The sequence below is a fragment of the Ursus americanus genome, chromosome 33 (assembly GCF_024610735.1).
Source record: "Ursus americanus isolate L20-20 chromosome 33, mUrsAme1.1.p, whole genome shotgun sequence".
Taxonomy (NCBI): Eukaryota; Metazoa; Chordata; class Mammalia; order Carnivora; family Ursidae; genus Ursus; species Ursus americanus.
In genome coordinates this window covers 13,081,420-13,092,427 of record NC_142159.1, presented here as the reverse complement: position 1 = coordinate 13,092,427, position 11,008 = coordinate 13,081,420, and the positions used below count along the sequence as shown (strand labels likewise).

General features: G+C 46.6%; 1 pseudogene; it reads right to left on the bottom strand.

Moving 5' to 3' along the window:
- Positions 1-268: 268 nt before the first annotated feature.
- LOC123782440 (cytochrome c pseudogene) lies at positions 269-9,093 on the bottom strand (annotated as a pseudogene).
- Between the last annotated feature and the right edge of the window lie 1,915 nt (positions 9,094-11,008).

Genomic DNA, 11,008 nt, shown 5'->3' with positions numbered 1-11,008 from the left:
TCTCTGTCCTTATCAGTAAGCGCATGATGGCTTGTGCGTCGCTAGGACTTCTTGGTCTCGGGACCACTTGACGTTTGTAAGCATTACTGAGAGTTTTTGTAGGTTACATCTGTTGCTAATTTTCACATTAGAAATGAAATCTGAGAAATTGGAGTAATCATTCATTCAATAATTCATTCAAAGCAGTAGTTCTCAGTCGGGGGCAGTTTTGCCTTCCAGGGGACACTTGGCAACGTCTGGAGACATTTTTGTTCATCACGATGGGGGGTTAGGGAGTGTTACTGGCAACTAGTGAGCGGACGTCAGCGAGGTGCTGCCGATACCCTTCCTGCACAGGACGGCCCCACAACAGAATTAGCTGGTCCGAAAGCGCAATCGTGCCGAGGTTGACAAACCCTGATTTAAAGTAAGGGTAATAAACTCATTAGGCGCTGACATGAAAACATATTTTTATAAGAAATGATATTTTGCAGGGGCGCCTGGGTGGCTCGGTCAGTGGAGCATCCAACTCTTGGTTTCGGCTCAGGGCATGATCTCCAGGTCCTGGGATCGAGCCCCGCATCCGGCTCCCTGCTCAGCGGGGAGCCTGCTTCTCCCTCTGTCTGCCACTCTCCCTGCTTGTGCTCTCTCTCTCTCAAATGCATAAATTAAATCTTTAAAAAAAATAAAAAATTTAAAAATTTAAAAAAAAAGAAATAATATTTTCCAAATAAGAAAAAACGTAGCCAGAAGAGTGGCGTTGTTTTCCGATTTTTGCAGACCTCTTCAATGTCTGTTTTCTTGTGGCCACTACTGCATTCAATATGTTGCACTGTTGCAATCCACATGCCATGCACCTTCTGGAAGACTCCAGAAAATGAGTTTTGTCAGAGAACGAGAATGAAAAAGACAAAGAATGTCTCAATACTATTAGGAAAATTGTTTTGACCTGTGGAACCCCCAAAGTGTCTCTGGGACCCCAAGGAATCCACCTTTGGAGAATGGCTGCTATAGGAAGACCTTCCCAGACTATTTCCAGAAACAACTGTCGTGTTTTGGGTGTGATCTGGCCCCGCTGTCCCCTGTGGGAGGGCAGTTGGAGGTTGGAGGGGGAGGAATTGGTGAAAAGCCAAATGTGTGTGGTGCCCCGAACCCAGCCCCCCTTCTCCTCACTCCCTGGTGTTACTTCTGTCAGCCCCTAGACAAACGTGACAATTTCTAAGGACAGATCTCACATCTCACCTCCGTGAGACAACAACAGGCCAGACAAGCGGGAAGAAAAGGAAAGAGGAGAAAGGGGTGGGGGAGGTGGGCTTCCCTGGCCGTTCTGAGAGGGAGGAAGGGGTGCCCCCAGCTGTTTTGGGGTCCCACGGCCCTGGGTGTGTTTGGATGGCCCACGCCTTGGCCTTGCCCATGAGCCCGGCCCTGAGAGCAGCAAGCAAGGTGGCCTGCCTGGTCTCTGAGTCACCCACCTGAGTTTCACAGGGCGAGATAGGCTAATTTTTGGCAAGGAGAGAGGGAGCCCCAGGCTTTGAGGCCCAGCAGGGGTGAGCCAGGGTGTCGCCTCTTCTCTCAGAAGGAGCCATGAATCCAGGTCAGGAAGCGAGCCACTCAGGAGGCCTGGCTCCCTGGGTCCCCCCCTGGGTGAGCCCTTCATTGTCCCCAAGCCCCTGGGAGGGTGGAGAGTTCCAGCTGCCAGCTATGGCGCTATGGCGGCTGAGGAAACGGGAGCACCAGGGCATTTATGGAGCACCTGCTGTGTGCAGCAGGCACTGATCTAATTCCTTGCAGTACATTTTGCATTTAACCCTAGCCACACCTGCACCGTGGGGATTGTCATCAGCCCCCTTTTGCCCATGAGAAAAACAAAGCCCAAGGAGGAAATTACTTATCTATGGTCCAGGGAGACTAGAACTGGGATCGGGTCTTGCTTTGTCAGGATCCGCAGCCCAGACTCATGACCTTTCACCTATAAATTGTTGTGCTAAGAGTCAGGCATTTACTAACGTACCAGATTACGAAGGCCCTCTCTGAGCCCTGTGCTAGATGCCGGAGATACAAACCATAAAACCCACTCCCCGCCTTCCTCCCTGCTCTCTGCGAGGTGGGAAGGTGCAAGGGGGAGGGGAGGGTTGGGCAAGGAAACCGGCGATTATACTGGATGGTGCCAAGTGCTGTGATGAGGTAAGCAGGGTGCAAGGGAGCCCCGGAGGCCCCTGACTCAGCCTGGGGGGAGGGTGGGCAAGGACGGCTTCCTGGAGGAGATGATGCATAAGCTTGAGACAAGCTGGGGGTCACCAAACAAGGAGGAGGAAGAGCATCCCAGCTGGAGGAATGGCTCTTTAGGGACACACACCCAGTGACCCTACTCCCCCTTTTGACTCATTACTGGGACACTACTTCTAGCTAGAAGTTGTGGAGTTCTGGGATTTCTTCCACAAGCCCCCTACCCTGTTGACATCCTATTTCTGGGAGAGAATCAGCTGGGGCACTTATCTGGGGAATACCAGCAGTCCCTTCCCCTGCATGGAAGCTGGGCACAGTGGTGGTGGATGGGGACTCAGGGTGGCTCCAGGCCTGGCCGTGTGGGGTTTGGGGGGTGGGGGTTGGGAGTGGGGGTGCAGGAGGTCAAGCTGCTCTTAGAAATAAGTATTTGCATGCTGAGTGTGATTTTCATGCTGGGCATGAACCTAGGCACTGGACATAAAGTACCTCGCTGGGATTTTATAGTTGTGAACCTCGGGATGAATCCTTTCACTGAAGACCATACACACTTGCACACCCACGCGGTACAAGACCAATCCTGACAAAGGGGTCTCGTGTTTTCCTTTACCAGCCAAAGCCTACAACCATGTGGCCGCGGCGTACAGAGGTTACAATGTGCTTGCTTGGCTTACCGTGAAATGATACACATTTGGATGACTTTTTCGGGGGGGGGGGGTAGTGTATACTCTTTCTTCTTACTATGTCTGTCTATCACACAACCTCCTTGTTGGTACCATCATGAGGCCACTTTGCAGAGGAAGCAAAGGGAGCCCTGAGGAGCGAAGGCACCGGCTTGGGGGGAACAGTGGGGCTGGAATCGGAGCTCAGACAGCCTGGCACCCAAACCCCTAGATCCTCACCCAGCTTCTCCAATGCCAAATAAATCCATGATTCTGGGAAGCCCCCTCCTCCCGTTAGCCTGTCTGAGCCTGGCCTAGCCTAACTCTGGCCGGCTGGCTCTTTCAACCCTTTCTCCCCCCAGGGGAGCGCAGGGTGGGAGAGGGAGGAAAGTGTCCAGAGTGTGTGTTTAAGGTTTTCCCAAGTGACTCAGGGGCTGGGCCCCAAAAGAAAGTCAGCCCGGCATGCCTGGGCAAGCCCCCTGTCCTGGTTCCCCTCTTTCCCCAAACAAGGGGATGAGTATAGGGCCACTTGGGGCCGAGAGGGGCGGTAAGGGGGCCAGGGTGTGGGGGGTGCCAATTGGGGGCTAGAATAAAAAGATCTTAAAACAGATCACCAGTAGGGAAGTGATTTCTTGCTTCGAAATAACTTCAAAATAGGAACTCCTGACAAAGAAGAAAGCGTAAAACCCACAGTCTCGTCACTCAGGCATAAACACCGTTCATATTTTGGGCGTGGTTCCCCCCAGGGCTTGGTGTATGCACCTATCTATATACATATTTATATTTCTAATAATAAATGTATTCATAATAACATGTTATTATTGCCAAAATAACGTGTCTTCACGGTAGAACTTTTAGAGAGTAGAAATGAAGACAAGAAGGTAAAAAATGATGGTCTCAGCTAGGATGACTTTCTAGGTTTTCCTGTTTTCTTGTCAATTATCTTATAATGAATACATTAATACAGAGCTCGAGCCACTCCTGTTGCTAGAGTTTTCAGCAGGGAGGTGAGCTCACTGAAATCATTTCTCCAAACAAACAGAACTTAGTCACGGATTTTAGCCTCTTTTACATGGCAGGCCCTCTTGAGATTCCGGTAAGAGCTACAGACACACAAAAACGCACACGTAAACGTTTTCCTAAAATCCGGGGGTCCACAGACTCCCTGAAGCCCCTACATCGGAGCCATGGCCTCAGGCTCAAACTCCGCCAGGTCCTGAATTATCAAGTGAAGAAGTGCTCCAGATCCCAGAGCCCAGAGGAAAGTCACACCCAGCACCCCCACCCCTGAACTTGAGCCCACGCGCCCTTTCTCACCTGAATATTTTTATGGGGGGCGGTTCAGTGTCCTTGGCAGTTTAGGAGGGGTTCCTGCTGGTTTAGGATTTCGGTCCTTGAAAAAACCTTCATTGTCCTCATTTTGCTTTGCTTCTAAATACTTAAGTTTTTTTAAACATTTCGATGTGATTTCCAACATACAGAAAAGTAGTGTGGATAATACAGGAACTACTACACTCTGTTTTGTTTTGTTACAAAAATAACACATGCCAGTGGTAACACATCAAATGACGCAGAAGTGGGGGAGGGGGGAGTTAACAGGCTTTCATTTCCCTTTCCAACACACAGAAGGGAAACCTTCTCTAAGCCCCTGGGAACATACATAAGTACATACGTATGTGTGTTATTTACAGGAATAGGTTCCTTTTGCTTAAAAAAAAAAAAGCACCTTATTTTATACATACAGAATAGTTTCTATGTCTGAGATTTATGTTTTCTGTTAATTGAAACTATATATAGGGGCTCCTGGCTGGCTGTCGGTGGAGCGTGTGTCTCTTGATCTTGGGGTTGTGGGTTCGAGCCCCACGTTGCATATAGAGATTACTTTAAAATATATAAATAAATAAAGCCACTAAATACAGCTATCCAGGGCCGGATTGCTGACTTCCAACCATCCACAGGGAAAATGCTCAGAAAAACATGAGGGAAAATGAAAATGTAAGCAGAAAATCAAGGGGATGGTTGAGCCTCGTCCAAGGAGCATGCGTGGGGATCTCTCAGTGATCCGGAGAACAGCCTGGCACAGTTTGCTTCTTTCATTCAGTATTTTTTCTGACATCCTCTAGGCTGACTTCATTCTTGTTGGTGCTCCATGCTTTTTCATTATATTGTTGGGCGGTACTTTCTTCCACCCGTGTTCCATATGCACACATGCGGGTGGTTTCCGGTTTTCGGCAGTGGACACACATCCTGATACAATACTCATCCTGTTCCGTCTTTAACTGGGCTGTACCCAGACCACAGAAAACTTCCGTGCGAATCAGCGAAAGGTGCCTCTGCAGGCAGACGTGGGCTTGTAAAAAGGCTCCACTTGGCTCGACAAGTAGAGTGTACGCTGGATTCCGCCCCCACGTGCCCCTCAGCCTGGTGTCCTTGTGCAGTGAGAAACCTGACCATCTGTATATGGTAATCTCACCTTCCACACTAATTTTTCCTCGAGTAGGAGGGATCTCTGAAAGTAAGACTGCTCAAAGTGTACGTGTGCATTCTTAGCTGTAAAAGATTCTGCTAGATTCATGTGTGTGTGCACGTGCAAGTGTGCTGACAAAATTGGTGTCATGTTATAGTTGCTGTAACATATTTGTATGAACTGTAACATATTTCAGGCCTAACATATTTTGACTGCCTTTTCTGTCACTACAAATTCTATGTTTGCATCTTGATTTTTTAAACACCTTTGGAGGTATAACTGACATACAGTAAACTATACCTATTTTTTTTTTCCGGCAATAGATAAAGCTTTATTAGAAAATTCTCACCCTTGGGCTCCTGCGTGGCTCAGTTGGTTGGGTTTCCGGCTCTTGGTTTCCGCTCAGGTCATGATCATGGTCCTGGGATCCCAACTGCGTTGGGCTCCACACTCAGTGGGGAGTCTGGGTGGAGATTTGGGGATTCTCTCTCCTCTCACTCTGCCCCTTCCCCGACTTGTGCACACATCGTCTTTCTCTCTCTCTCTCCCTCTAAAAGAAAAAGAAAAAAGAAGAAAATTCTCACCCCGGACTGGTGAAGCATAAGTTATACCTACTTAAAACGTACAATTTCTTACAAATTTCGCATCATTACATTGTATAACTGGAACTAATACATTACAGGTCAATTATATCTCAATAAAAAATAGATACACCCATAAATAGGCCAATAAAAAACGTAAAGCTTCATAAGTTTTGACATATGGATACAGTGTTGAAGCCATAACCAAAATCAAGACAATGAACATATCCATCACCCCCAAAAGCCCCTTTGAAATCCCTCCCTCCCCTTCCCGCACACTCCCCAATCCCCAGGCAAACACTGCTTTGCGTTCCTCACTATAGGTTAGTTTATCCTTCCTACGATTGCAAAAACATGGAATTACACAGTATGTACTCTCTTTTGTCTAACTTCTTCCACTCAGCACAACCATTTTGCGAGTCATCCATGTTGTCGTGTGTAGCCGTAGCGCGTTCATTCGTACGGCTAAGCTCATTCATTTGTTCCATGGCGTGGATGTACCACACTGAATAGTCTGTCCACTCACCTGTTAATGGACATTTGGATGGTTTCACGTACGGGCCTCTGACAAATAATACGGGTGTGACAGTTCAGGCACAAATCTTAGTATGGATATAGGTTTTCATTTTTCTTGGGGAAAAGCCTCGGAGTAGAATGGCTAGATCACGCGGCTGCCGTGTGTTCAGCTTTCTAGGGAAATGCCAGACTTTTCCAGAGCGGTTGTACTGTTTTACATTCCTAGTAACAGGAATTCCAGTTACTCTCCATGCTCACCAACACGACATAGCTGGTCTTTTTAATTTTTACAGTTTCATATGGGACATTTTTTCATGCCCACTTTCCATCTGTGCACCTTATTTGGTGAAGTGTCTGTTCCAATCTTTTGCCCGTTTGTAGATTGGGTTGGCTATTTTCTTATTATTGAGTTTTTTAAGAGTTTATAGATTCCGGACAAAAAGGTCCTTATCAGATGTCTGATTTGCAAACATTTTATTGCTTGTGTTTTATTTTTTATATTTGATGACTTTTTGTTTTTATTTACTTTGATTACATTTCATTTATTTTATTATTTTTAACAATTTAATTTTTTGTTGTTGTTTGCAAGCATTTTATTTAATTTTGTGGCTTGTCCTTTCATTCTCCTAATGGTGTTTTTTGAAGAGCAAAAGTCTTTAATATTAATGAAATTCAATTGATCAATTTTCCCTTTATGGTTTGGGGTATTTGTATCTAAGAAATGTTCCACTATCCAAGATGATAGAGGATTTTTCCTAATGTTTTCTTCAAGAAGCCTTATAGTTTTGGGGTGCCAGGGTGGGTCGGTTAAGCATCGGACTTTTGATTTTGGCTCAGGTCGTGATCTCAGGGTCATGAGATCTAGCCCGGCATCAGGCTCCGTGTTCAGCGTGCTGTCTGCTTGGGATTTCCTCTCTCTCCCTCTGCCCCTCCCCCACTGCAAGTAAATCGATAAATCTTAAAAAAAAAAGAAGTCTTATAGTTTTAAGTTTCACTTAGGTCTTTGATCCAGTATGAGTTAATTTTTATTTTGATATGTGATTTTGTTTTTAATTATCTTAAGTCTTATCACATAATTTACACATCTGTGCTGACATATCTCCTCCAGTCCTTCTAACGGGTTGGCAGAAGCACCATTACCAATCATACGTATGTGGGGATTCTACAGTTGTGTCTTTGAGTAACTGTTTAGAAGACAATCCTGAATTATGACTTAGTCTTAGTACAAAATTCACAAGCCAAGTTTGCTGCCACATCTTGTCACACTGAATTTTAAAAGCATCTGACCTTAGAGATCGTCTACAAAATGTGAGAAGTGCTAAATATTCTTTATTTAATACGATACATAAACCACACTAAAATGCCATTCGTGAGGCAAAAGGCAACATTTTCGATGCAGAGAATGTTAATTAAATTGGCATAGTGAAGACCACAAAGAAAAAGTGGACATAGGGGTGCCTGGGTGGCACAGCGGTTAAGCGCCTGCCTTCGGCTCAGGGCGTGATCCCAGCGTTATGGGATCGAGCCCCACATCAGGCTTCTCCGCTATGAGCCTGCTTCTTCCTCTCCCACTCCCCCTGCTTGTGTTCCCTCTCTCGCTGTCTGTCTCTATCTCTGTCAAATAAATAAATAAAATCTTAAAAAAAAAAAAGAAAAAGTGGACATTGCCAGGTAATCTTCAGCCCTTGCCATTAACAGGCCAACGAACACAACCTGAAACACAGAGGAGTCTTGCTGTTCTCTGTGACAGTGATATATTAAATATGTTTTATATATATATAGTATATTAATATAACTAGTTATATAAATCTAATATAAAACCAATCTCCTACTGGTTTACAGCTGGCATTTACCATCGCTGGAACAGCTGAACATTACTAATCAATTACAGTCATATCTTCAGAAGGGGAAAACAGTGACAGCACTTGCGGAACCAGAATTCCTAGCAAAGTTCAGAAAGCTGATCACGTGCACTTCACCACAGGCCAATCTTACTTCCACCAGGACTGTCCAAAAGAAATAGTCTATCAGCCAGTCATGATCTGAATTCTGGTGGACGAGATCAATTTAAATACGGTACACATTTAAAAAGTCATGAAACGTTTTTGTTTATTAATAGATAAGGCTATGGCCAACTATTACTCCTTAGTAGATTTTTGCTTTTTTTTTTTTTAAAGATTTTATTTATTTATTTGACAGAGAGAGAGACCACAAGCAGGGAGAGCGGCAGGCAGAAGGAGAGGGAGAAGCAGGCTCCCCGAATGGGATGTGGGACTCGATCCCAGGACCCCGGGATCATGACCTGAGCTTAAGGCACAAGCCCAACCGACTGAGCCACCCAGATGCCCCTCCTTAGTAGCTATTTTGAGATGAGTTATCCAGTTTCTGCACTGTCCCCTGTCTTCTTAACGCCCGTGAAGATCATTCTTGCTCCAGGGATGTACTTCTTGGGATTCTCCAAATACTCCATTAGTGTCTCCTCTCCCCAGGCAATGCCTTTGTTCTTGTTGGCATCCACGTGAGAAAATCCAGCTGCCTGACCTGTCTTTCACCCAAATAGACCATGGTGATTTGGCCCAGTTTTGTGCTTACCTCCCTTTGCCAGAGTATGGCACTGGGCACACTTCTGAACAAAAACCTTCTTCTCCTTCTCCACATCGCTCATTTATTAAATCACTCTTTCATCGGGTACGAAACAAAGATGGCTGTTCACAAGCCGGATGTCCGCTCTCTCCAATAGGGGGATTTTTTTTTTATTAAAGATTTTATTTATTTATTCGACAGAGAGAGAGACAGCCAGTGAGAGAGGGAACACAAGCAGGGGGAGTGGGAAAGGAAGAAGAAGGCTCATAACGGAGGAGCCCGATGTGGGGCTCGATCCCTGAGCGCCGGGATCACGCCCTGAGCCGAAGGCAGACGCCTAACCGCTGTGCCACCCAGGCGCCCCCAATAGGGGGATTTTTTATACGTGTGGTACGAGGTATGGATGGAAGGAGTTTTGGTTTTCTTCGTTTTCTGCTTATGGATATCCACTTGCACACAGATTTTAATGGCGAAAAATAACCATTTCCCAGCAAATTTCCTCCCCTCTTCCTGAAGACAATTCGTACCCTAGATGTTTTATTTCCTGCAGTGCTGTCTCCGCTGTGGGCACTTGGAGTGTTTGTTGAATGACTAAATGAGTCTGTCCCACCTCAAGGAATCCCAGAATGTCAGAGCTGGGACTACTTTCGATTAACTAGTCCAGATGAATCCCCTTATCCCCGTTTTATGGGGGAGGGACACTCTAGCTTAGGGAGAAGGAGTATCTGCCCACAGCAGGTAAGTGACAGAACTGAAGCTTAAACTCAGGGGCCCTAATTCTTTGTCTGGAGCAGTTTCCATAACACCGTGCTGCTCCTGTCCCCAAAACTGTTTGCCAGCAAAAGGCCTAGATCTGCAACGCCATCTTGTGCAAGTGCTGACTAGGTGAACGCATCATCCTTAGGAAAGGCCACCATGTGTGAACGCCTGCTGTGTGCGGGCATTTTCCTGTGCCTGTCATTTAATGCTCACAACAGCCTATGAGAAGTTCATTATGGTTGCCGCTCTACAGATCAGGAAACTGAGGCCCGGAGAGCTTAAGCGATACAGGCTCATGGAGGAAGTGGGGCTCTGATTCCCGACTGTCAAACTCTAAAGCTTCCTTTTCCCTCACATGTTCCTCTTCTGGCCCTGCTCCTATCCAAGGGACCCCACAGAAGCAGGATGGCGGGTTGGTTCAGAACCCAAACTGGAGTTAGACAGCCTGGTGTGACCCTCACCTTGGATAAGTCAGCTATCCTGTATGAACTTCAGTTTCCTTCTCTCTAAAATGGGAATCATGCTATTAACAATGCCTGGCATACAGAGCTGTGAAATTAAAAGAGCTGACATGCAGACTAACCCTCAGAGCAGTGGCTGAGAATAGCCCTCAAGGAGTCTCAGTGGTCATCCCCCTGGGGACTGGGGAGGCTGGGACAGTCTGGTGGCAGCTCCCGAAGACCCACTAATAGAAGGGCAGAGGATTCCACGCACTGGGCCGAGCCGAGGCTGAGCAGAAGTGAGAAGGGGCCAAAGAGAAAGAGCAACCAAAGCAAGAGGCCGGGAGGCTGCCCGCCTGTCCCAGGCTCCACAAAGAAAGATGAAGTTCTAGCCTGACCCGTTGGACTCTCTGCAGGACCTTCAAAAGGTGAGAATGCTCAGACACACTCTCACGCACAGATGGAGTGAGCTCACGTGTACCCATGAATTCATAGAACACTTACAATGTGAAGACCAGAGGGTGTGGTGTGGGGATCCCCTGTTGACTGTTTTCTGAGAATGATGGAGAAGGCATTCGAAGGGGTTGGTTCAGGCCATCATGAAACTACAGCTTCAGGTTTAGGAGGGATCTCAGAGATTTTTGTCCACTCTTTCTGTTCCTCCCTTCCCTCTTCCCCATTCCTGGGAGGCAAGACAACACTATAGGTAACCACAGGCTTCAGGGCCCACAGTCGTGGGTTGGGATCTGGCTTCTTCTGGCAGGTTTGCAGATAAGCCATGTGCTCTCTCACTCACCT